Source organism: Bombina bombina, chromosome 7 (genome assembly GCF_027579735.1).
Source record: "Bombina bombina isolate aBomBom1 chromosome 7, aBomBom1.pri, whole genome shotgun sequence".
Classification (NCBI taxonomy): domain Eukaryota; kingdom Metazoa; phylum Chordata; class Amphibia; order Anura; family Bombinatoridae; genus Bombina; species Bombina bombina.
The window spans coordinates 314,370,817-314,398,634 of record NC_069505.1 but is presented as its reverse complement, the minus strand read 5'-3'; the positions used below and the strand labels follow the sequence as shown (position 1 = coordinate 314,398,634).

The window sequence follows — 27,818 nt, the reverse complement described above, 5'->3', positions numbered from 1 at the left end:
GGTAAATTGGAAAGTTGATTAAAATTAAAAGTCCTATCTGAATAATGAAAGTTTAATTTATACTAGACTGTCCCTTTAAGTGAGGAGGCTCCAGTATTGTTTTGTGCTTTTGGACTATAAAATCGAATTAGCATTTGCATATCTTAGCCAATTTAGTGTCTTTTGTATTGCTTCCTGAATATGGCACCATGATTTTAGGCCTCTATGAGATAACCAAGGCGTTGGCTAAAACCTATTGATTGTACAGATACTCAGGAGGACATTATTATTTTCAGGGGCGGAACTACCAGTGGTGCAGCAGTCGCAATTGCGACGGGGCCCACAGGAGGTCCCCCATCAGGGGGGCCCCATCTTCAGCACATTTTTTCATTTTTTTCAAACTTTTTTTTTTTTTTTTTTTTATACATAATTTCTCCCCTCAACCCCCTGTGGCCCCCCCCCCCGTGGCCCCTCCCTCTGCCTGTGCGGCTGTGTGACTGCTGACTGTCAAGTTCTGAGAGTTTGAACTTAGTCAGAGCATTGCCGTGGCTGGGTTACCATGGCAATGCTCTGACACATTACCTGCTTAGCGGGAAAGAAGTCTGTTAAGTTAAATCACAGGAGTCAGGAGAGAGACATGCAGACAGTTTGCTGACCGCACCAACTGCCAACAGCCCAACACTTTTTCAATGGGCACAAAATGGTAAATAAATGCGGCCGGTACACAATAAAGGTGATGACCTTTTAAATCCTTTGAAAAATCCGGTGAGTTATGCATTCCTTTTGACTTTGTTATCATATGTGAGTCAAGTGTATATATATGATTTCATTTCACATATTTTGATTGTATTATAACTTCAAAGTTGTACGGATTGCAGAGAGAGAGAGAGAGAGGCTGGTTAGTTGAAGATTGGCATTTGGAAAGTGAAGTGACTGGATGTACTGTGCTGTGGAATAGAGAGCAAAAGCTCTGCATTATAGCAATGTATTTATTTAAATTTTAATTTGACCCTACAGCATATAATTATTAAAAGTCATCAAACCACTAACATAATCTAAAGTGCCATTACACTAAATAATCTACTATAATTCGCAAATAGTACTTTCTTTCATTTGAATGTAAATTTTGTTTTGGTTAATATTTTTTTTAATGATTTGCTCTATTTTTTTTTAAGGCAATTCATGTGTGACAGCCCATATAATTACATAGACTAAGGCAGTGCCAGGCAATGACCCTTGGACACTTCCCATTTGGCCCATAATCTCTCCTCCAATAGCAGGGGAAATCTGAGGGGGGTGTTTATCCCCTGAAAATGCATGCACTCCTTTTTTTCCCCACATATCCTTCTTTGCCTCACACACATCATATTTACAGGAGGAGAAAATAAATTCACAAATCTAATTCCGATTTGTAATATTGTAGTTGCAGATATGCTTCTTTGGTTAACTTGATCAATCAATAATACTTCTTATGTGCACAAACAGTCACCAATAGAATAGAGAATCAGTAGGTGACACATGTCATATGTTCTAAGTACTTGTGATTTGAAGTTATGCATCATGTGTCTGTAAGGACTCAGAGCATGGGTGAGGATACTTTAATGTTAGCATGCACAATACAAGTTAATAGAGCAGTGATAATTTTTGTCTTTTTAAAAAGTATTGCTTAGATATGAATACAAAAATAGAAATTCCATTCAGCTCTTTTAATTGCCCATCAGGGGCGAAACTACAGGGGGTTGACCTGCCACTGCTTGCATTGTGAGTGTGAGATGATGCCTCACTAGTAGGGATGGGCGAATGTTTCTCAACATTCGAAAAACGGCACGAATTTTAACACATTCGTTCGTTCGAATCGAATTTTGAATGTTTACATAACATTCTAACATTCGATTTTCAAATGTTCGGTTTCGAATTTTACGATTACATTCGAAAATATTCTTTTCGAAAAATTTGAATTTAGATTGTAAAAGAATTTCTAATGCTTTTTCTTTAAATGTAATATTCGAATTATGCAATATTCAAATTCGAATTTAGATTGTAATAGTATTTCTTTTTTTCAATATTTTTTTTTCTTTTTATTTAATTCCAGCAAAATATAACAAAAACCAAATCAACAAATGAAAACAGAAACATAAATTAAGACTTTCCAATATTATCTTTTGCACCACGCAGGGTCAAAACATTTTTTTTTTAGTCATACAATATTATATTAACAAAAATGACAGAATTCCAGACTAAAATTTAATAATTTCCGCAAAAATCGATTTCGCTGCTGGATTTTAGATTCTTCCTTCCCCCAAAAAGGGGAAGACAACACAGGTACAATGGAATAAACAAACGGATACCACAGAAGAAGAAAGAGAAAGAAGGAAAGAAAGAGAGGGAAAGAAGAGAGAAAAAAAAAAAAAAGAACCCCGACCCCCCCATCCCCACCCCCTGTCACCCAACCAGCACACCTTTCTCAAAGATCCTCAATCCATGAGTGAGGAAACACATTTAATATTGTCAATTCAGCAAAACTAATTGACTGCAAGTAAGGATAAAGAATCCGTTTTTGGAGTGGTCTTGAATAAGTTAAAATAACTGTGGCCCACTTCCATAAGAAGTTCTTAATCCTAATTTCTGACGCATTCTTAAGATGATAAGATTCATATACTATTTGTTCCTGAATAGCTTTGAATATCACAGTTAGCCCTGGTACATGATTAGCCTTCCAGTTTTTAAGCAGGCAGCCTCTAACCAGGAGTATAATAGTGTTAAGACTATTTCTAGAACTATTGCTAAGAGCATTTTGTGAGGAGGCTAAGAGCAAGACTTCCTCTAAGGAAAGTCCTATTGATACTTTATATAGTTTATTAAACCAAAAAATTATCTTTAGCCAAAGCTGTCTCACTCTAGGGCAGCACCAAAACATATGACCTATATCCGCTGAATTAAAATAACAACGTGGACATCTGCTAGTCCTTGTTATATAAAACTTAGATAACCTAAGTGGAGATAGATAGAAATTATTAATCAGCTTCATGTGGGATTCCTTTATAGCCATTGATACTTTACATTTATGAAGAGAGTCAAAACTCTGTTTTATTTTTTTATGATCCAATATAGGCATTAGTGAGGACCAGACATTACAGATATTATCCAGATATAGCAAGCTTTGTTTATTCAACATAATGTCGTATAGCAGTGAGATCGATGAATCTCCTGCCAACAATTTTTTAATGGAAAGTCTAATATCTGACCATGCAATTGATAGGGGAAACAGCCAATTTTGTGAGAAAACAAAATGGCGTAATTGAAAATATGCAAACAGGTTCGTCTTGGGCAGCTCATATTTATTAAACAACGATCGACACATATGTATTAGACCATTTCCGTCTAATAATTGATTCACAAAAATTAGCCCTTTTTGAGCCCATTCTCTAAATACTTCCTGATACATCCCTGGTAAAAAATTAGGATTACCAATAATCGGTAAAAATTCAGAGATTGTATAATCTATATCCAGGGATTTGCAGAACTTTTGCCAGGCAATAATTATATTTTAACAGTAGAAAGTCCACAGATGTTCTGAGGTAACTTACGTACCGGGAGATGCAAAATAGCCTTTAAAGAAAATGGCGTAATTAAAAAAGTTTCCAAATCGACAGAAAATAAGACAGACTTCCGGTGGGCGGGATCTATGGCAGCAGAGCGCGACTAGGCCGCGCGGACCGAGGGAAAGCTAATCCGCCAGTTCCAAGCCATTGGCTGCTATTGGAGTCGGGCATAGGCACTACAAGTCAGTTTGGAGCACCACTAAAGACCGAGTGCCGGTGCTGAGAAGCACACACTGAAAGTGGCGTACGAACAGGAGTATAGTGATACTCCGCCAAGTCTGTCATTTGCTGTAAAAAGCTTCGTAGCTGAAGCAGCACCCTCTGATTGATGTCGCTGGGGAGAAACACGCTGAAAACAAGCACACGTTTGGTGCAAACAAAGATAAGTGTTTTTTCTGCTTTTTCTGGAATATGTTTAGTGTATGCAAAGTGCAAAGTTTAAAGTCTGGGTGAATAATCTAAGTTTGAGGTGACATTCTCTGTTTACTGTTTACCTGCGGGGGTGAAAAAAGCGCTAGAGAGGACGCTATCCTGTGTAAAACAAGGTTGTCGAGGACAAGATTAGCTGTGCTAGCAGTAAAGGAAGAGGAGCTGGTAAGGGTTAAGTGTTGCATAGAAGTCTGGTGGCAGAATATGCACAAAGTGTATGTGGAAGCATGTTTGTTCTCATAAGACCCCAGTGAAGCTGCACACTTTATAAGAACTCACTATTATACCCCTCCTTAAAGTTTGCTGTAATAATTTCTTGTGGTATGCTGTTGGCATGGCATGAAAATACACTAACAAGCTGAACTGTGGTATCGCTGCACAGAGCCCTAAAGGTTTCAGTATTACAGTACAGTACTCAGCTTATACAGAAGTCCCAGTGAAGAGGCATACACTTAGCTAACAGTGACTGTTTTGCTTGTTCTCCCTACTTCTTTGATGCCTATATTTATCTTGTAAGGAATTACAGAACATTCTGCATATTGGCTAAGCAAGGAAAGTAAAAACAAGAAGGGAGGAACACAGGAAAAGTTTATAAGAGCTGCGTGTGTGACTTTTTTCAGGAACTTTTCTAACTAAGACTGTGTAATTGGCTGTGCACAGATTTAACATCAGGAAAATCAAAAAGGAAAAAGTCTTAATAATTGCTGGAACTTTCCTTATCAAAGAAGAAGATCTCTCACAAACCGGTCATTTAAAATGCTAAACGCTCAAGCTGGGAGCACTTGGTCCTAAATATATAAGTTTAAAATTATTGGTGGATCTGATAGCACCCAGTGAAAAATTGGCTATAGGCTAATCTGATGCAGGAAGCTATACTAACTGCTCTGGACAATCAAGCCCTTGCAGTTACATCAAAGATAGAGAGCACATAGTATTGGAAAAATGTTTTTTAGTTTAAAAAGTTCTTTGCAGTAAAATTTCTTAGCCAAGTGATATACTATGCATAGAACTGTATTTGTATGTTGATGTTAATGATTAATATCTTAAACATTGTCTCATATACAACGGATGCCTGGTAAAAGAGTTAAATGTAAAGATTCTGGTCGTTAAAGAAAAGGAAGGGAAGGGGAAAAATGGCAGAAAAGAGGAAGGAAAGAATTTAGAACTGCAATAATTGTTTACATGGTTTTTTTTTCCTTTCTTTTTTATTTCTTTTTGCTAGCTGTTTATTCCCCATATAAGGGACTTATTACTCTGTAAACCTATTTCAGAGGTGTTACTGAGCGTGTTACTCAATTTGCATATAAATTGCTATAAGGATTGCATATACCAATTTAAGATAGTCTAAATCTATGAAAAAGCCATATAGTGGCTGATAAATACTGTTTCTTTACCCTGTGTAGAGGCTTAGCTTTTTAGGCTTAACATTGATGGTAATATGACTGCAATACTTGTCTATAAGGAATCAAGGGCCCAGAGTATAAAGAGCTTAGCTCAGCTTCTAGTAAATTTGCCTACCTGTTTATAACAAGCTGTAATAATAGCTGGTGAGCAAATACTATAAGACTCCCCCTCCACTACATTAGTGTGCTCACTTCTTGTTTCTTTTTTTTTTTTTTTTCTCTTCTTCTCTTTTTTTTCACTTTTTCACTTTCCGTCTGAGGAACCATAAATCACTTATCACTAATAGACACAGAGATTCACCACTTTAGATTCACTGGTCAGAAGGTTAGCTACTGACCTACTTGCTTTTTATTGTACCCCCCCCCCTTTTTTTTTTTTTTTTTTTTTTTTTCTCTGCCTCCTTTTTGGGGGGTTTCACTCTTCCTTCTTTTTTCACTCTCCTACTTGTTTGCAACAAATATTCACTTTTTTGTCTTTCATTTTCACATACACAGACAGATCTCACTTAAAGGGAGTAGATTAATATAAATGGACAGATTTGTCCATAATTTAAAAGATAAATCACCAATCATGACGTCAGCTAAAAATAGAGAGAGAAACAGGAATAAAAATGTTAATGATCAAACACAAGAAAGCGCAGAAAGCCTAAATGTAACGCATGGTAATATAGATACACAATTACTATTAGATCAGATATCAGCTCTAATGCTGCCCCAGTTTGACAAATTGAGATTAGAACTTTCAGCAGTGTCAAATGAAGTAAAACAATTTAACCAGAGGTTAGGAGAGGCAGAAAATCGAATCTCTGATCTAGAGGACAAATTGAGCATTAAAAGTAACACAATTGAGACACTCTCAGAGCAAATCACAAAACTACAAGAGAGAGTTGATACAGCAGAAGATAGATCAAGAAGGAACAATTTAAGATTCATAGGTATATCAGAAAAATTCGCAAATGCAGATCTAGAAGCACTAATTATAAAGGAAATCCCAAAACGACTAGGAATACTAAGGGAAGGCTCAGAAATTATAGTTGAAAGAGTTCATAGACTAGGTCCCAATAAACAGCTGGTAACAGAAGATCGTCCAAATAGGTCTTTCTCTAGACCAGTGATAGCTAAATTTTTAAATTATAAAGATAAACTAGAAATCTTAAAACACTATAAAAAACTCTCAGAACCGCTAATGCTGGAGGATAGAAAGATTCTTATCTTTCAGGATTTTTCTTTGGAAACTTCCAATAAAAGGAAAGTAATGTCTCAGCTGTGCTCACAGTTTATTCAAAAAGGAATACAAGCGTTTGTAATCTATCCTGCTATCTTAAAGATAGGGGATAAGGAAGGTTTTAAATCTTTCCAGAACAGTGAAGAAGCTATACAGTATCTTGCTAAAAGATCATGAAAGTGTTATATTCTCAGATAGTGCTAAATGATTTTTATTTCCCTTTTTTTTTTTTTTCCCCTTTTTTTCCTTTTTTTTTTTTTTTTTTTCTCTTCCTCTCTCCTCAGCCTTCTCTATATATATAGTACTAATAAAGTACGGGAGTAACCAAGGTGGATACACCAATAATAAAAATTGCTTAGAATAATAATATGGCTATTGGTTTAAAACCGCTAATTCATTTTACATCATGGAATGTCGGAGGAATTGTATCCCCGATTAAAAGAAAGGCAATCATTAAACATCTTAGAAAATTTAATACTGACATTGCATTATTGCAAGAGATCAGATTATCTGCAGCGGAAATAGCTAAATTAAAAATTAACTGGGTAAAAGAAATTCTAGCCACACCATGTACAGAAAGGAAAAAAGGAGTCGCTATTTTGCTGAGCAAAAATTTGGACTATAAAATTTTAGAGGCTAAACTAGATGAAAATGCTCGCTTTCTTATATTGCAATTAGAAATTAGGATGGAAGATATATACTATATGCAATGTATATGGTCCGAATAATTTAGATATGGACTTCTGGGGGAAACTCCAAGCATTATTGTTGAACTATGTAGAGACCAATTTAATAATAGCCGGAGATTTCAATTTAACACCTAAATTTCCAATAGATAGGAAGAGCACAAAAGGTAGAGAGAAGGACTTTAGAATAGCTAAGGAAATGAGAATTTTAAATACATTTAAAAAAACACTTAAAGTATCCGATATATGGCGAGTTCAGTACCCAGATGTCAAAAGATTCGCATGTCTATCTAAATCACTACTATCATTTTCTAGAATTGATTACTTCCTAGTAGCGGACTCCATTCTTAAAATAGAACCTAAGACTGATATAAAGGACTTTGCAATCTCTGATCATGCACCCATCACATTAGAATTTTTTGCAGATGATATAAAAACTAGTAGCTATAAAAGCAACTCTTTCTATTTCCCCAAATACATGCTAAAAAATGCATCCTTTGTAGCTATGTTAAAAGAAAAATGGCATATCTTTCTAAATTTAAACAGAGAATATGATGATAGAGTAGAAACTAATTGTAAGTTTTATGTCTAGATTTAGGAAAAAAAGAAAGGAAAGAGAAAAGCAACTTACTAACCAATTAACTAATATGTATAATAGATATCTTCAATGTGGTTCAAAGAATAACTGGTTAAAATATACCCAGGCAAAACAGGAGAGAGATCTTTTCTATCTATGCGAAGCTACAAGAGAGGACCTAAAAAAAAAGGCAAAACATATGAAGTTTGGGAATAAGACAGGTAGCTATTTAGCTAGATAAGTGAAATCTGAGAAAAAAATAATATAATATCTGCATTAAGAGTAGAGGACAAACTTCTACATAATCCCATAGAGATTAATGAGACCTTCTATCACACATTCCAGAAATTTTACAGTGCACGTGAGGTAGATATTGCCAATAAGGATTTATTCTGGGAAACTATTGTAACCCCTAAATTGTCAGCAGAAGAAATTGAAAAAATTAACTCGCCAATTTCAGAGGAGGAAGTAGAGGGTACAATATATAAATCTAAATTAAATAAAGCCCCGGGACCAGATCAGCTTCCAGCCGAATTTTATAAAATATTAAATAAAGAAATTATACCACACCTGACTAGATTATTTAACTATTATTATGTAGAGAATGGAGCAATGTCAAAGAATTTTACTAGGGCTGTTACAATTATGATCTTTAAGAAAGGAAGGGATCCTGAGAGGGTAGACTCATATAGGCCCATCCCTCTACTTAATGTAGATTATAAGATCTTGGCTACTATAGTAGCAGAAAGATTAAAAAATATCATGGGTAATATTATACATTCTAATCAGGTGGGCTTCATGAATGGTAGAAGCTCTGTAGTAAATATTCGAAAGGCATGTATCATTATTGAATATTTTAAAGAATTATCGTACCAACCTGAGAAACTTCATAAATTAAACCAGGACGCGGCTATAATAGCTCTAGATGCCGAAAAAGCTTTTGATGCAGTTCAGTGGGATCATCTTTTTACGTCTTTGCTTAAATTTGGTTTCTCAGGACCATTCGTGAACTTTATTAAAATTATTTATAACAATCCGGTTTCTACAATATCGGTGAATGGGTTAGATTCTACAGAAATAATACTGGAAAGAGGTACCAGACAAGGTTGCCCCCTATCTCCCTTTTTATTCAATTTGTCAATTGAGCCGCTAGCGATTAAAATCCGCCAGGTGTTGCAAGGGGCCCTATGTAAAAATATAGAAGAAAAAATTTTACTATATGCGGACGATATACTGATTTTTTTAAGAAATAGTAAGTACAATATCCCAAAATTAATGGAAATAATAGAACTATATAGCTCCTTCTCAGGTTATAAAGTAAATGTTAATAAATCGGAACTCTTATGGCTCAGTAATTATAAGGACTCGTATAAAAGTCCATTTAAAGTTGTTGATCAAATTTCGTATCTAGGTATCATTCTCAATAAGAATCCAAAATGTTGGTATGATTTAAACTTAATTCCAACTCTCCAGAAAATATATCTTCAGCTAAATGCTTGGAAACATTTACCATTATCTCTATCTGGAAAGATTGGTCTAATTAAAATGATCATTTTCCCTAAGATCCTCTATAAACTACAGAATCTACCTCTCCTTCTAAAGAAGGCCGATATCACACTGTTTAATAAAAATATAACAGAATTTTTGTGGGGAAATGGAAGGAGAAAAATCTCATTAAAAACACTATCATACTCAAAAGAATATGGGGGTTATGCATTACCAGATATTGGGAATTACAATTTAGCATGCCTGGTTAAAACAGCAGCTGAATGGCTGATAGATAAAGAATATTTCACAGATAAATTATTAGAAGAAGAGATTGCAAAGCCTTACATACCTAAAGCGTTACTACACACACAAGCTAAAGATATCCCTCAGAAAATTAAACGTTTGTTTTCATATCTCGGCATTATAAAAGCTTGGCAACAATACTGTAAGAAATTAAAAGTTAACTTTGCAGTATCCAATTTTTTAACAATAACTGGTTATCCCCCGTTTCCAGAAGCTTTAAAATCTGCAGTATTCCATAGATGGAAAAGAAAGGGCTTAATAAATATTAGTCAAATGATTAATTTTACTTCAGTTATAGCACAGATTAAAACATTCGAAGAGCTAAGAGGTGAATTTGACCTCCCTAGCAAAGATTTTTTTGCTTATCTACAATTAAGAGATCTTGTCAACAAATTACTACAGAATCAAAATAATGAATGGGGCTGGCCGTCACTTACTTATCTTCTGGATCTATGTAAGAGTGGGAATTTTTCAATAAAAAAATGGTACAAGGAGTCATTAAGACAGGAGGGTATTTCAAATCTGCAACTGATCGCTAAGAAATGGCATTTGAAGGGTTTAACAGAATGCAATGAAGAATATATACAAAATAGTATCACGAGTTCTAATAAGATCTTTATTTCTACTAATTTTAGAGAAGTACACAATAATATATTAAATCAAATATATCTTACCCCTTCTGCCATGGCAAGATGGAATAGCAAAACGCAAGATAAATGTGTCAAATGCGGTAACAGGGGGGCTGATATCGTGCATTACTTTTGGGAATGCACATTAATTAGACAATACTGGAATAAAATGAGTTTCTAGCTATCGAGAATATTAAAAAAAGAGTTTAAGATCTATCGAGCTTTAGTATTTTTTCTAGTCCCTCCAGATATAAAAGAAAAGATCAATAATAAGGAATTTATTGAACTAGCTATTGGGGTGGCCAGGTTCTTATTACTGAAAACATGGATCTCGAAAAAAGTGCCTGCTATATCTGAAGTAAATAATCAGATCATGAAACAAATGACTATAGAGCAATGCTTATTAGAATTAGATAAAAGAAATGAAGTTGAGAGATTTTTCAAGAAATGGGAAATATTTATATATTCACAGTCACCGGATATGCAAAAGAAAATTATCTATCCACTCAGATCTACAGAGTATGTCATGAATGCCATACTTAGAAATGAGCTACCCTTGGTATACTGAGCTGGGAATAAGAGTAGGCTGAGGACACTATACTTATATTCCTTTTTTCTCTTTTTCTCTTTTTTTTTTTTTTTTTTTTTTCCTTTTTCTTTTTTTTTTCCCTTACCCTGTTTTGTTTGGTTGGCTGTTTCCATACCATATAATAAAAGGTTGTTCATGTAGGGAGGAATTAATTGTTTTGGTTTTACTAAGGAAGGTAGGGGATTTGAAGGATTGAGATTTTATTTAATTCCTGTGAGTAAGCCCGTGGTTAACTGGCTGGTATATAACATAGAAGGAAACTTTTTCCTTTTTTTTTTTTTTCTTTGTCCGAATGTAAAATGTATATCTACAACTTCTAAATATGTGAACTTGAGATGTAATATACCCCAATGTCCTTCTCCTTTGTTTTTTTCTGTACCCCTCATGGATTTCCTTTTTCAATAAAAATATTATAAAAAAAAAAAAAAGTTTCCAAATCTCCTGAAGAGATAATATCAGTTCCTGCAAGCCAATCTACTGCTGTTTTAACCATAGCCACTATATTATATAGTTTGAGATTAGGGAGAGCCAGACCAGCAGATTCAACTTTTTGCATTAATCTAAGGAGTGAAATACGAGGTTTTTTATTATTCCAGATAAATCTTGAAAACTGTGTATAGACCTTCTTTAGGTCTTTATTGAGAATAAATAACGGAAGATTCTGAAGAGTATAAAGAAGACGAGGAAATATGATGGATTTTATTAAGTTAATCTTAGTTGTAATTGACAGTGGAAATACCGCCCATATCTGAAGATCTCTTTCAATTTTTTGGAATAAAGATTCAAAGTTAGCTTTATACCACTGGGTCGGATTTTTGTGTAAAACTAAACCCAGGTACTTAATAGTATCGACCACTTTAAATGGTATACTGGATATAGCAGGAGCATTACCTAAGCACATTAACTCGCTTTTTTCTAAGTTGATCCTATACCCTGAAAAGGAACTAAAGTCATTGAGAGCTTGTAAAAGGGCCGGTATAGATTGCTGGTAATCAGCTAAGAAGATCAGCACGTCATCAGCATAAAGTAACGTTTTGAGTTTCTGCGGGCCCATCTGGACTCCAATCAGGATATCTCTACAGAGAATTGCCAAAGGCTCAAGCGCAATATTAAATAACAATGGCGATAGGGGACAGCCCTGTCTGGTGCCTCTCTGCAGAACTATCCCAGGAGACAAATGACCATTAATAAGAAGAAAAGATATTGGTTTTGAATAAAGTTTAGATATAAATTGTAAAAAGTTACCTTTAAATCCGAAATTATCTAATGCCCTGAATAGATACTGCCATACAATTGAGTCAAATGCTTTGACTGCGTCCAATGATAAAATAGCAACATCTCGAAACAGGGGTTTCTTCCTGTTTTGATCTATATTCCAGGCATAATCTAGGAAATTTATAAGCTTGCGAATATTTTTTTGTAGAATTTCTGGCTACCATAAATCCTGTCTGATCAGGATGAATAATTTTTTGAAGACCCATTGAAAGTCTAGAAGAAATAATAGTCATCAAAATCTTGTAATCTGAATTGAGCACAGACATTGGCCTATACAATGCTGGGTCTTCCGCATTCTTACCTTTCTTTAATATCAGAGAAATATTAGCTGCAGAAAAAAAAAACTCGAAATAGTACCCTTAGCCGAGAAATATTGATTAAACAATTTTTCCAAGATTAACCAGAGGTCTTCACCAAGGCATTTATAAAACTCTGCTGGCAGCCCATCCGGCCCTGCCGCTTTATTTAATTTAAGATTATTTATAGCTCTTATTTCCTCTATAGAGATGGGTGCATTCATTGACGTTAAATCATCAATATGCATTTGGGGCATCTTAATCTTGGTCCAAAATACTTCTTGATTCAACTCATTTGATTCTATTCTGGAATAAAGTTGTTGATAGTAGGAGAAAAAAACCTCAGAGATTTCTCTAGATTCAGTAAAGCGATCATTACCTGTCTGAATAGCAAGAATCACATTTTTTTTCTTTCTAATTTTAGTTAACCTAGCAAGATGTTTAGCTGAACAGCCATGGAAGCCTTTAAATTGTAAGCTAATTTTAGCTTCCTCCTCTAGTGTTCTTTTCTTTAAAAATAAGTCTCTTTCCTTCCTATTATCTAAATACTTCTTCCAATTAGTTTCTGTGCAATCTGAACAATATTTTCTAAAAGAATTCCTCACTTTGTTGGTGATCTGCACTTCCCATGCTCTGTTTTTTCTCTTAACTAGACTCATATAGGCCTGGATCTCTCCTCTAATCACCGTTTTAAACGCTTCCCAAAATATTTCTGGTTTTCCAAAATAATTCATATTATGTGAACAATATTCCTGCCAGACAGACTTCAATTTATTGATAAATCTAAGATTAGCGCAAAGATATCTGGGAAAAAAGAATCCAGGTACACGAGCCCTGTTTTCAGCTATTGGAAGAGATAGTGCAATAATCGCATGGTCAGATATTATAATTTCTCCAATCTCCACCTCTAATTTATGTACTGCTAGAATTTCGGATTTTAAAAAAAAATCTATTCGAGAAAATGTTCTATGAACTTTTGACTCGCATGAAAAAGCCTGTATATCTGGGTTCCTGATTCTCCAAATATCTACCAATTTTAACATTTGACAGAATTGTTTCAAGCATTTTGCATTTCTATTATATTGTGATCTATTTTTCTTAGTTAGCCTATCAAGTATCGGACATAGTGTTGCATTAAAATCCCCTCCTAAAATAATAGCTTCTGATATAAAAGGAGTTAGCCGTACTCCTAGCTCCTCCCAAAACACTCTAGAAAAAACATTAGGTGCATAGATATTACATAGAATGTAGTTAAGACTCTTTATTTGAATTTGCATCAAAATAAACCTAGCTGTTGGATCTATTTCTACATTAAGAATTCTAGATATTCTAGATCTTTATGTAGAAGAATCACTACCACACACTTTCTAGTACTCTCGGCTGTAGAGATAACTTCCCCCACCCATTTAATTCTCAGTTTAGCCGCTTCTTGTTCATTAATATGTGTCTCCTGAAGAAAGACAATATCAGGTTTATTCCTGGCTAACGTTTTGATAATCAGTTTACGCTTGCTGGGAGAGGAGATACCCCCTACGTTCCATGACAAAAATCTAATACCTTCAGTCATTAGAAATCTTCACAGGAAAAACTGTGGCTAATATTATAAAAACAATTGTGTACTGGTACGTGCGCTCAGGGGGGGGGGGGAGAGGAGAGGGGGAGAAGAGAAGGAAAAAAAAAAAAAAAAGAAAAAAAAAAAAGGGGGTGGGGGGAAACACAGCAAAATCAACCTAACACCGGCATACATATTAAGGATACTATTCTCTATATAGATTAGATATAGCTTCACTAGCAGCTATTATCAACAACTATTCAGTAGCAAGGTACTTCCTAATTTCAGTGACTTCGTTAAACATTAGTTTAGTATCCCCTTCCTCTACTAAGATACGAGCCGGTATAGCAGATGGGCTTTAATACCTTTTTTAATTAATTGTGTACAGTATGGAGCCATTAATCTCCTTTTAGAAGACGTCTCAGATGAGAAATCTTGAAATAATAAAACTTTGTTATTTCCAAAAACCGGAGGATCACTTTTTTTATAAAATTTTAACAGTTCTATTTTGTCTTGGAATTTAAAAAATTTGACTATACACAATCTATTTTTTATAGTGCCATCTGGGCCTGATCTTTTAGGGCCGAGCCTATGTGCTCTCTCAATTATAAGCGGTAGCATATGAGAGGGCATCCCTAATGTTTGAGGTAGGGTGTAAGAATTTTTTTTTATTAAATCCTCATATTCAGCATTTTCAGGGAGGCCAACTAACCTAACATTATTATGCCTGGAGCGGTCTTCAAGATCCTCCAGGCGCAACTGCATATTTTTAATTTTTGAATCTTGTTTATGTATTATAGATTCTTGTACATTCATTTGATCCTCTAAGTCAGAGATTCTGGTTTCAGCCTCAAACAACCTAGTTGCAAACTGTCTGACTTCAGTGGATAATGTAGTTATTTCCATTGATATAGTACCTAGCTCCTTTTTAATGGATTCAAATTGTGGCGAGAATAAGTCAGTTAACTTAGGCCTAGATTTAGAGTTTGGCGGTAGCCGTCAAAACCAGCGTTAGAGGCTCCTAACGCTTGTTTTTTACGGACTCTGGTATTTAGAGTTTAGTTACCGACACTCAAAAATCAGCCAACGCACAAATCTCTACCGACAGCTCAGACCCAGTAGTTAACATCTACCGACAAAATAAACACCCACGAATCACAAAACAAATATTACACAAAGTATACTTACACTCATACAAACACTACACTATATTTATTTTTCAGATTTAATAATTTTTCATCAAAATAGAAAGGATCAAAGTTGCGAGATCTCGGGTGTTAGAAAAAAAACAACAGAAATTCATTTTGCCATTGACTTACATTGACACACGGGAAAAGACCCTCATATAGCTACATCTAACTAATAACATTATCACAAACATACACTCATCGATGCATACAAAAAATATACACCACATTACATACACAAACAAGTTATTTATTACAAAATGAACAAGATTTATCTACTTTTTCACACAAGCTCATGACGTCACTTACTTTACGAGGAAAACCAGTCTTTGTAAAAAAATTGACCAAAATTTGGAGCCTCCATTGACTTCTATAGGGAAGACGTGCTCGTGCATGCGACAGACAGATTTCCCTAACGCACGCAAATAGCGTAGACAAAAAAACTCCAAATACCAGTGCTAGAAATAGGAAAAAAATACATGCTTTTCTGCGTTACACCCAGCTATGACAAATAGATCAAGAAATGACTATTTCCCTATGGTGGACTTATGGATTTTACTTATTGAATATTCACAACAACATTAAATTGTTTTATACTTTTACATTACATCAACTACAAATCAACATCACTAGTAACAAACATTTTTACAAATAAAATCACATTTAAACGGACACAAAAATAATTACAACATTTCAGGATTCACAAACAGTACACAATGGGAAACACCTCTCGTTTACCTTTATTATTGCATTTCATTTATTCAACTCATATGCTTGCAGCAACAGCATATCTACATAGGCTTAACACATGATCAGTCATGGATGCACATACATTACTTTTAGCATTCACTCATACATGTGCATTCAAATGATGGGGGAAAAAACACATTACATTCTCTCTAGGAATCACAGAACATATGGATTTTACTGTACTTTTAACATCATGATTCCATCACAATAAACCATTAGGAATTACGTACAAGAAGAACATCATTACACCAGATTACAGATGTCACTTTATGGGAAGGAACAACAATGCCAGACTGCTATATAGAAGTCAGCATATGTGGGACACAATCACAATATATACGTATATGTACATAACACGCATCACCCATCACGCAACCACAAAGCACACATTTATATTTTATTCAGCACACAATAACAATGTAGCACAATACAACAACACAATGAGGATTTCAGAACTACATAGGCAGGTTAATAATATGATGACGTCATTAGAAGATTCAACCATACATATTACAGATTCACGACTGTACCTCCCCTTTCAGAAATTTACCACTCAATACTACAATACAACATATACGTAAACAACAGTTTGGAACAGCATTATTAGGGAGATTTGAATGGGACAATTAATAAATATTTTCAGCTCGCAAATCACTTATATATATAATACTACAGATGACAGCCGGAAGTTAATCAGTATTAGTGCCATTTTAATGGGACGCATACAATATTGACAGCTCGGCAATCACTTATATATACAATACTACAGATGACAGCCGGAAGTTCTTCAGTATTAGTGCGATTTGAATGGGACGCATACAATATTGACATCTCTGCAATCACTTATATATACACAATACTACAGATGGCAGACGGGAAGTTCGGAATTATTATTGCGATTTTAAAGGGACGCATACAATATTGACATCTCGGCAATCACTTATATATACAATACTACAGATGACAGCCGGAAGTTATTCAGCATTAGTGCTATTTTAAAGGGACGCATACAATATTGACAGCTCGGCAATCACTTATATATACAATACTACAGATGACAGCCGGAAGTTATTCAGCATTAGTACGATTTTAAAGGGACGCATACAATATTGACAGCTCGGCAATCACTTATATATACAATACTACAGATGACAGCCGGAAGTTCTGAATTATTATTGCGATTTTAAAGGGACGCGTACAATATTGACGGCTCGGCAATCACTTATATATACAATACTACAGATGGCAGATGTTACTTTATCGTTTACAAACAATGTTGCAGCAACATTGATCGATCACATTCGATGCACATTATACACAACTATGCACTTTCATTCATGTGTGCCTGTTTGTGCTTGTTACTATAAGATCGCGTTTAATAAATATTGATTACGCATATGATCAAACATTACAAACATGCACTTTATGTGTGATATTTGACACTTTCACATTGAGATTCATTGTGGGAAAACAACATTTCAGCAAACACCAAAAAAACGCCCACTGTGAAAGCATTCACGCCGCTCACATACAAACAAGTGTATACAATCAGCAATCATTACAAACTCACTACCATTGGACTAATTGTACTATAAATCCCCCAAACAACATGGCCAAAGCATCCCTTGTGATCCACATCAGATCAATTTGCATACCTTGTTACGCCTTGCTCTGCTGTTTTGAAAGATGGATGATGATGAGATGGTAGACGTTGCTGGTGCTGCTATTGGCGAACTAGCTGTTGATAGAATCAGGCAGCCTCGGCATCTCCGAGTGAGACGAAGGGCTTGTCTGGTTCGCGGTCCTCGTGTCTACAGGGTGAGACCCACCTTGAAAAACATGAGCGACTTTGAGGTTTATGATAAGTATCGGCTCAATCGCGAACAGCTCATTGGCCTTTACGATCTTCTTAAACCTCATTTGGAGCCACGTATAAGAATAATGACTGCTGTTCCCGGCATGAGTAAGATGCTAAGTTGTCTATACGTCCTGGCTTCCAGGAGTTTTCAATCCGGAGAAATGTACATGCATGGCCTGGCTCAAGGTACATTCTCTGTGGTGTTTGATAACTTTCTGGACGCCATGGTACGTATCAGTAAGCAATACATAGGATTCCCACAGAATGATGGTGATTGGAGGCGCCTGAAGCGGGAATTCTTTGCTATTGCTCAATTGCCCAATGTCTTGGGAGCCATAGATTGTACCCACATTGCGCTGCGTGCTCCAATTGATGACTTGCCCTTCAGAAATCGCAAACATTTTCATAGCCTCAACGTGCAGTTTGTTTGTGACGCACAGATGAGGATTATGCATGTGTGTGCGAATTTTGCAGGAGCTTGTCATGATGCCCACATCCTCTCTCAGTCGTCCCTGTGGAGACCGTTTGAGGAAAGACAAATGCCCCCTGGTTATCTCGTTGGTGAGTATTTGTGCACAACATGGTTAATTAGTTTGACAATTGCCACTGTAGTTTTAAAATGTTAGCGTAATGTTCAGCTATAGGATGCAATTTAACCATTTATTTTTATTTCCGCAAATGTCTAGTTTTAGTTCAATTCAGATATGTAGCATGTCTTACCTTAAATGCTCAGATAGAGAATGCAATGTAACCATTTAGTTGGCATTTTACACAAGGTCTGGCTTAGGAGAAATACGCATATGTAGCATGTCTTAGCTGAAATGGGAATATATTAGCTAATGCAATTTAACCATGTCATTGCCTCTTTCCGCTAATGTCTAGTTTTAGTTCAATGCAGATATGTAGCATGTCTTACCTTAAATGCTCAGATAGAGAATGCAATTTAACCATTTAGTTGGCATTTTACACAAGGTCTGGTTTAGGAGAAATACGCATATGTAGCATGTCTTAGCTGAAATGAGAAGATATTAGCTAATGCAATTTAACGATGTCATTGTCTCTTTCCGCTAATGTCTAGTTTTAGTTCAATGCAGATATGTAGCATGTCTTACCTTAAAAGCTCAGATAGAGAATGCAATGTAACCATTTAGTTGGTATTTTACACAAGGGGCTCCATGTACTAAAGCATCAATTTTTTCGCCGACAACGTGTTTGCTCGACTCGCTCTAACTCGCAGCTAGCGAGATGTTGCCCGCCCGCCATATGTACTAAAAACTATTAAAAAAAAAGGCGCGTCTAATCCGCATTGAGCACTGGCGAATGATTCATACATATGACGCCTCGCTATTTGCGAATGTACTATTAATCGCTTACAAACTGTCGGTCATGTTTGTCCCACGTGACTGCAAGGTGTCAGAAACGTCAGCTTTGTCGCGGGAACATATTGCAGCACTATATAAGCTCTATTTAATAAAGTTTTTCAGACTGCATATTTCAAGAACTTGAAGCTTTACTGACTTTTATTGTTATCGATAAATTAAGTATGGCTACTTCTCGATCTGATTCACAGTCCAAATCGAAGAATCCCCACTTCTCACATCAGCAGAACCTGGTTCTTGTCGATATGGTGCTAGACTCGTATGACTATTTATTTGGTTGTCGTTCGAAGCAAACGTCTAGTATCCGTAAAAAAAGTATATGGACCCGGATAAGTGATGCTGTCAGTGCTCAGGGACCTGGGAAAAAGGACGTTGATCAAATAAAAAAAAGGTACAACGACATCAAACGATTTGCAAAAGCCAAATTGGCAAAAGAAAAAAATTCAACCCGTGCTACCGGAGGTGGAACAGCTTATGTCGCTGATCTTAATGATTACGAGCAGAGACTGGTGCAGCGTCTAGGCCCAGAAGTAATCGTCGGGATCACAGATGATTGTGATAGCGACCTAAGAGGTAAAACATTTATCGAATTACTATAATTTAAATTGAATGTTGATCATATTGTAATTATCCATTAGAGTTGGTTTATACAAATATGTATCTTGTAAAGATATTTTGTCCAATCAATTTTTTGGTGCGTCAATTTTGATTAAGTTAAATCAATGCAGATTAATGCTAGATTTTTGTATAGCTTAACCAATAACGTATGTAATGTAATATTCATTATCACAGATGATTGTGATAGCGACCGAAGATGTAAAACAATTATCGAATTACAATTATTTGAATTGAATGATGATCATATTGTAATTATCCATTAGAGTTGGTTTATCCAAATATCTATCTTGTAAAGATATTTTTTCAAATCAATTTTTTGGTGCCTCAATTTTGATTACGTTACATCAATGCAGATTACTGTTAGATTTTTGTATAGCTTAACCAATAACGTATGTAATGTAATATTCATGATCACAGATGATTGTGATAGCGACCGAAGATGTAAAACATTAATATAATTACTATTTTTTAAATTGACTGATGATCATATTGTAATTTTCCAGTGGAGTCGGTTTATAAAAATATTTAACATTTAATTATATTTTGGAAAATCAATATTTATTGGCGCCAATTTTGATTATGCAGAATATAGTCCTATTACTGCTTTATTTTTGTATCGCTTTATAAATAACAATTCTATTTTAATTTACTTCATTTTCTTGATATCCTTTGATGAAAAGCATATTTAGAACTGCTTACTAGCTAATTGTAAATAGACGTCTTTAATGGAAGTAAATTTCGATCTATTTTAAAATCTTAATTTCTTTATGACTGATGAACAAATCTTTTGTGGTTTAATGTCCCTATTCATCAAATCAAAAGCTGCGCCAAACAATATTGTTATTGCTATGTGAGCTCTGTATTCAACGATCTTTTGAAAATACAGTGCTATATTTTTGTAGACAAATTGTAGTTTTAATAAAAAAAAAATTAAAATGATAATAAAATGCATATACACCGGCATAGTATAAACCTACAAATTCACAAAAACAAACGTTACAGTATACATTAGACAAGCATGTATACAGACCAAAAAATATACACTTATACATGCAGATACACACACACTAATATTATACACTTACACATGCAGATACACACTCTCAACATTAGTGTATATATAATATCAAGATATTGTTTTTTAAGCGGATTAATGAGTGTTTAAATGCTATTATTTAAAAAAAACTTGAATAGTTGGTTTCACATAAAACAATAGTCCTGTGTTTATGTAATCTTTCATTCTATTCATTATTCTTTCATTCTATTCATTCTATTCATTCTATTCATTCATTCAACTAATTTATGATGTATCAACAAGCTCTTATAAGTATTCTTTGAACTTGTCATTTAATTAGCAAATGAGCAGACGACTCTTTTTCGTTTACAGTTAATTGTTAACAAGGTAATTAAATGACAAGTTCAAATAACACTTATAACAGCTTGTTGATACATAATACAATGAATGAATAGAATTAAAGAATATAATAGAATGAATAATGAATAGAATGAAAGATTACATAAACACAGGACTATTGTTTTATGTCAAACAAAGTACTCAACACTTTTTAAATACTAGAAACAAGCTTTACAAAACAGTTTCAATACAAACAACCTTGAGTGTCTACAAAAATTTTTAATTTTTACATTCAAATTCTTCAACCTGGTTACTATTGTGTGTGCTACACTGGCCCTTTCAATAACCACTATTTAAAATTTTAAATATTAGTTGTTTATTAATCTTCTATGGATCGAAACATGAATAACGATTGATTTTATTTATCTCTTAACAGCTCGACCACAATCCGTGACAGCTAGGGGTGGTGATGACCCTGCTTCAGCCATTCCATCAACCTCCTCTGGGACGTCGATGATTAGTGGTGGTGTCGTTATTGGGCAAACGATAAGAAGCACATCATCTGCTAGCCATACCTTTTTATCAGCGGATACACTTCCAGATATCCGTACCAGCACCCCTGAAACCAGTGTTGGTAGAGGTACAGGTAAACAATATATTTTCATTTTTTCCATTCTCCACTGGTCATACTGGTCAAAGCTAACCAAAATTCGCTTTCTCTCAAAAAATCTAATTACTTGAATTCCATTTTTTTTTGTTTTCTTTTAAAAGCGTGGTAGTGTTTGCTCACTTAGGCCATATAGATAACATTGATTTATTGTAATTTTTTTATTTTGGATTTTTCACTAAAGAAATTTTATTTTAATATATATATATATATATATATATATATATATATATTTTTTATCATAGCTGACCTTGGACATCTTTTTCGGAACATGACAGGAAGTTCTCCACGGTTGTTTGATGGTGAGAATCTGTACTATTAATACATTCCTTTTTTTTTATTTTCTTCTTATACATAAATATCAAGATAGCAACATCTTCATATATATTATTATTTTTTGGATATATAAAGATATATATTTATATAAATAAAAATATATATATTGCTATCTATATATATATATATATATATACATATATATATATATATATATATATATATATATATATCTATATATATATACACACTTATATATATAGATAGATATATTTAGAATTATAGATCATAAAAAGGCATCAATCACTCGTCATTTAAAATTAAAAAGAGCATTTAATAATACAAAAGCTTCATTAAATTTTCTAAAAAAAAAAAAAAAAGATTATTTAATTTTGTGTTATGAACAGCTGAATTTTAGTTACAAATGACATGTGAGTGCTGCCTTTTTTTCCATAGTACATATTCACAGCTGCTACTAAATATTTTGTTAGTATTTTATTTTTTTATGAACAAAAATCATTAAAAAAAAAATTTATTTTTTTTTTAAATATATATAATATATATATATATATATATATATATATATATATATATATATATAGATATATATATATAGATATATATATATTTTTTTAAAAATATATATATATTTATATATCTACATTATATTTTTATATAGATATTAAAATATTAATATATTCATATATATTTATTTTTTTATTTTTAATTTTCACAGATCCAGAGGAGTCATCGAGGGAGGTCATCTTAAACCTGGTTGCTGTACAACCAGAAAGACCTGAGGAGGAGGAACTTCAATCCAGGGATCATGGAAGTGAGACCCCAGATTTGTTGGATGATATCATGGATGCACAACCAATGGAGATCCATGAACCTGTCCCTGATGAAGCAGAAGTACAAGAACAAACAATTCAAGGAAATGTAGAGCCAGCAGAAACACAATCTAATGAAAGACCTGTGGTACCTGGCAACAATGAAATTGAAGAAGTGGATGATGTCTGTCTCAATGAAATGATCTCTCTTGCTAGACAATATAGGGTGGATCATAGAGAGTTACAGAATGTTTTAATCGCACACCTGGACCGAAGTGCATCATTAGCAGAAAGACAATTGCAGTTAGACAGAGAGAGGTTTGATTGGCAGAGGCGAATGGACGAGGAGCACAACGAACAGATAAACCGTTCATTACGCCTCGCAGAACAAGCAATGAATTCTCTCCTGTCCATTATTCGTGAAAGACAGGGTCCTTCTGAACCAAATAGGCCAGGACAGTAGTGATAGACATCTTTATTAATTGTATTAATAACTTGAGTTTATACTGTTTTTGATGTTGCACTTTTTGATTTGTTTTATATTTTTGTTCAAAATATATTTATATTTTCGAGTTGCACTAATATTTTTAAAAATAATTTTTGGTGTTTTTTATTAAAATTTTTGAAAAAAGAATGAATCCAAATTTTTTTTCATTGAAATTTTTTTTTTATTGCTTACAATATATATTTTTTTATGAAATGGTAAAAAAAAGAACAAAAATTTCGATTTTTATAACAAACACTCATCATCCCTTTTTTTTTGGATGTTTCTAAATTTGTAATTTTTTTTTCAAAACAATAGAAAGTGCTTTAAAAGATTTATTTAAAAAAAAAATACTAAATGCCATATTTCTTGTACAAAAAATCAACTTGCTCCATCAACATTCCCATTGTAGACCTAATTTTTGCCAATTTAATTTTGAAGTTATCATCCAAAAAAGTTTGTGTGCTTTCATCGATTTTTTCTTCAAAAACTTCTATACCTTAAAATAAATAAAAATAAATTAAATTCACATATTAATCACATAACAAAATATAAATAATATATTGATATCTGTATATACCTTCATTTTCTTTGGGAGGTATGATATCCATATAATTTTCTGTCTGCACAATTTTTTCCTCTAATGTGTAAGCATCGCTTGAACCAGAGGCTAAAGTAAAATAAATAAATAAAATTTTTAATTTTTAATTTATTGTTTTTACAATTATTCTATTTTTGACAAAGGTAACTAAATAAAATACCTTTGTCTATCAGATTTTTTTTAGGAGGAAACATGTTTTGTCCAATATCATTACTTGTTGCGTATACCATGCCATCCAATTCTATTTCAACTTGTACCGCTTTGTCCAAAGGTTGACCTTTTTATAAATATATAAAAAATTAAAATTAAAATTACATTATTTTTTCTATATTTCACTTCCCTAAAAAACAAAAATTCTAATACCTCTTCCAAGATTAGTATCATAATCTTTTGTGCATGGCTCATCGACCTCAAGATCAAAATAATAATTTGGTTCTTTTTCAAAGGATGGAATTTCTTCATAAGAACATCCAGGGATATCTAAATGTGCATTAGATTATTAAACATAATTTTTTTTTTAATTATTATTTATTTTATTTACAATTTATAAAACCTTGTTAACACTGTTCTATAGTTATGTACCTTTTTGAGTGTTGACAGCCATTTTTTTCACTGCTCTGTTATTTTTAGGAGTCATTGGTATGTCCATAAGTGTCAAAGGAAGGGGTGGTGAAGTGATCCCACTATTTGGCGTTTCAATCCTTATTTCTCTTAAATAACGTGGATTTTTTTGAGTTTTTGATTTTGATTTTTCATATCTGTTTGTAAAAATTGACTTTATTTTTATAGTTGTAATGATTAATAGATGTTAATTTTCATTTCATATATGCAAGTTGAAGATATACTAAAAACAAACATTTTCTGTATTAATAATACTAAAAATATATGATTAAATCGATTATCGAATGCTACTATCAATGTAAAATTGGATTTTGAGATTTCTATTAATTAAAGGATTATTAGACAGTACATTCTAGTTTAATCAACATGTATATAGCTTACTTACAGGTGAATAGCTTTATAAAAAAATAAGATACTATAAATAACAGTCTATTAAAGCTAAAGGAACAATGAACATAATTTTTGTCTTTCAATGTTCAGATAGAAAAGTTTTAACGGAACACTGAAAGTCAAATGTGTTGTCCCTTGTTCCTACTATTATTGCAAATCAATCAATGGTGAAAGGTAAAAGATGACGCAGTTATTGGACTTACTATCAATAACTATTAAAATTGAAACTTACTATAAGTAACACTAAACATTTATACTTACAGTTTCTTATTAGTCGTTTAATTGAATTGTAATAATTAGTTTCCCTACGCCTCAAATCGCTGTACTTTCTTAGGCATTGACGTCTTGTCCTTTTTATCTTTGATACTCTATACATCTTTCTTATCATTTCGTATATAATATGATCACGACTGTCCTGCTTTACCAATCGAACTCCTCCCATACGATGAGGAAAATATCGTTCCATTGCATATACCAGAATGACTATTTCTCCAGCTGTGAAAGGCTCCGTTAGCGACATGTTAGTATCTGACGTCACAACTATACTTGTCAATCAAATTGACGCATGACTATTTTTACAATGTAGCATTATTTTTTGTTGAATCTTTATTTTTCTAATACAATGTAACATGAATAATATTGTTGATCCGACTAACCATTAATAACCAATATTATATTAAATTTCTGTTGGAACGATAAATTTTGCATGAGGAATGAACAATGACGATATAAATATATCGTCATGGATAATCTTTTTTTTAGTACATCACTATATCCTAGGTCATTGACCACAGATAACACTACCAATATATATATTCTCAAATTTTGTGATTCATTTATATTTGATACAATTACTATGTAACAAAATCACTGGTTAAATGTAGAATAGTAAGTCTAATATGTAACCTTTTGAATAGATAAATGTTGAACTTTTTTAGTTATGTAAATATATTAGTTGTATTAGGATAGAAATAGTTATAATTCTTATTCTTGTTGCCTTTTGAACTTAAAATAAATTGTTATATTATTTTCATTTAAAAAAAATTCTGTTTCATTTATTTTTGGGGTGTGAACAATGAAAATAAGGTTTGTTTAGAAAAAGGGCTACAAAGAAATAACAATATGATGATGTTGCACACAAATTTTATTTGAAAAAACAAAAAAAAATGCAGAACACAATTTACATAAGATGAACAAATTGTTAGAGAAAGATCAATCTTCGAAATATTGGTCAGAAACCATATCCCTTGTGGCCATGCCACGTCTATTGGTGTTTTCTCTGAAAATTTCTTCTGGAAAGTCATTAAAAGGCATGGCAATATCGTCATCAATGGGGCATCCTCTTTTGGTGGCAATATTATGCAAGACACAGCAAACTAAGATTATTCTTGCTACTTTTTCTGTAGAATACTGCATTGCACCACCAGATCTGTCCAGACATCGGAACCTCATTTTCAATAATGCAAAAGTCCTTTCGATGACACCCCTTGTGCTCTTGTGTGCTTCATTAAAACGAATATGTTTCCGGAGTTGGGGGTTATTATAGGGTGTCAGAAGCCATTCATAACAAGGGTAACCGGCATCCCCTGTAATTAAAAAAAAAAAATATTGATGTAAGTCATTCCAAAAAGACAAAATAATTTTTATTAGTTATTGAGGCTAGCGTCAAATTAGTATAAATTTATAGTAACAAATTAAAAATTTAATTATATAATGTGTTTTTTTTTCAAAATTTATTTATATATACTTTGTTGAAAAAATATCAATGCACAAATGTGAGCCAATCAAACAAGGCCTCTAGGTGCATCAACCAATCGGCAGCTATTGAGCATATATCTAGATATGATTTTCAACAATTGATATAAAAAGAATAAAAAGTCAATTTGAAAGTCGTTTAAAATTACATGCTCTTTAAAAAACCTTTAAAAATTTTGGTTGAGTTCAATTCAAGCTTACCTAATAACCATCCCTCTGGCATTTCCCCATTTTCGAATTTTTGGTACAGTCCAGTCTGCCGCAGGATATAAGCGTCATGGCAGGAGCCAGGGTAATTTGATCTCACGCTGATAATTCTCATTTTGGGGTCACAAACCATCTGTACATTCAAGGAATGGCAGGACTTTCGGTTGCGGTAAATCTCCTCCCGTAACCGTGGCGGTCGAACTGCAATATGGGTACAGTCTATTGCCCCAAGAACATTTGGCATTCCAGCCACACTGTAGAATTGCGACTTTATCGATTGCCACTCTTCTGTGGTAGATGGTAGACAAACATATTCGGGGAATATATGCATGAGTGCATCGATAACTTTGGAAAGATGACGAGAAAAGGCAGACTGACTGAAACCAATGATGACGCTGGACACTGCCTGAAATGATCCGGTGGCAAAAAAGTGCAAGGCAGCAAGAAACTTTAGTTTTCCGGGAATGGCCCTTGAACGAGCCGTCACAGGCTCTAGAAAATTTGCTATTTGAGCATATAAAGACAATATTGAATGTCGATCCAGACGGAACCTTTGAATAACCTCTTGATCGGAAAGGGCATCTAAAGGAACCCGAGGAAGGAATACCCGCTGTACTCGTAATCGCCTTCTTCGAACCGGATTTGGGGCATCAGGTTGACAAATTTGCCTTCTACCCCTCATTTGCATCAGACGAACAATATAAAGTTGAAGAAGTGTCTCCATAATGGCTAACAGGATCAAAAGTGAGTAACCATTCAATTGTACACCTCTTTTAAATCAGTTGTAGGCGTTGATCTGATAGACCCT

General features: G+C 33.7%; 1 protein-coding gene across 4 annotated transcripts in view; it reads right to left on the bottom strand.

The window, feature by feature from the left end:
• LOC128666383 (uncharacterized) overlaps positions 1 to 27,818 on the bottom strand; it is a 93,515-nt gene that overhangs the window by 8,442 nt on the left and 57,255 nt on the right. The window lies entirely within an intron of this gene.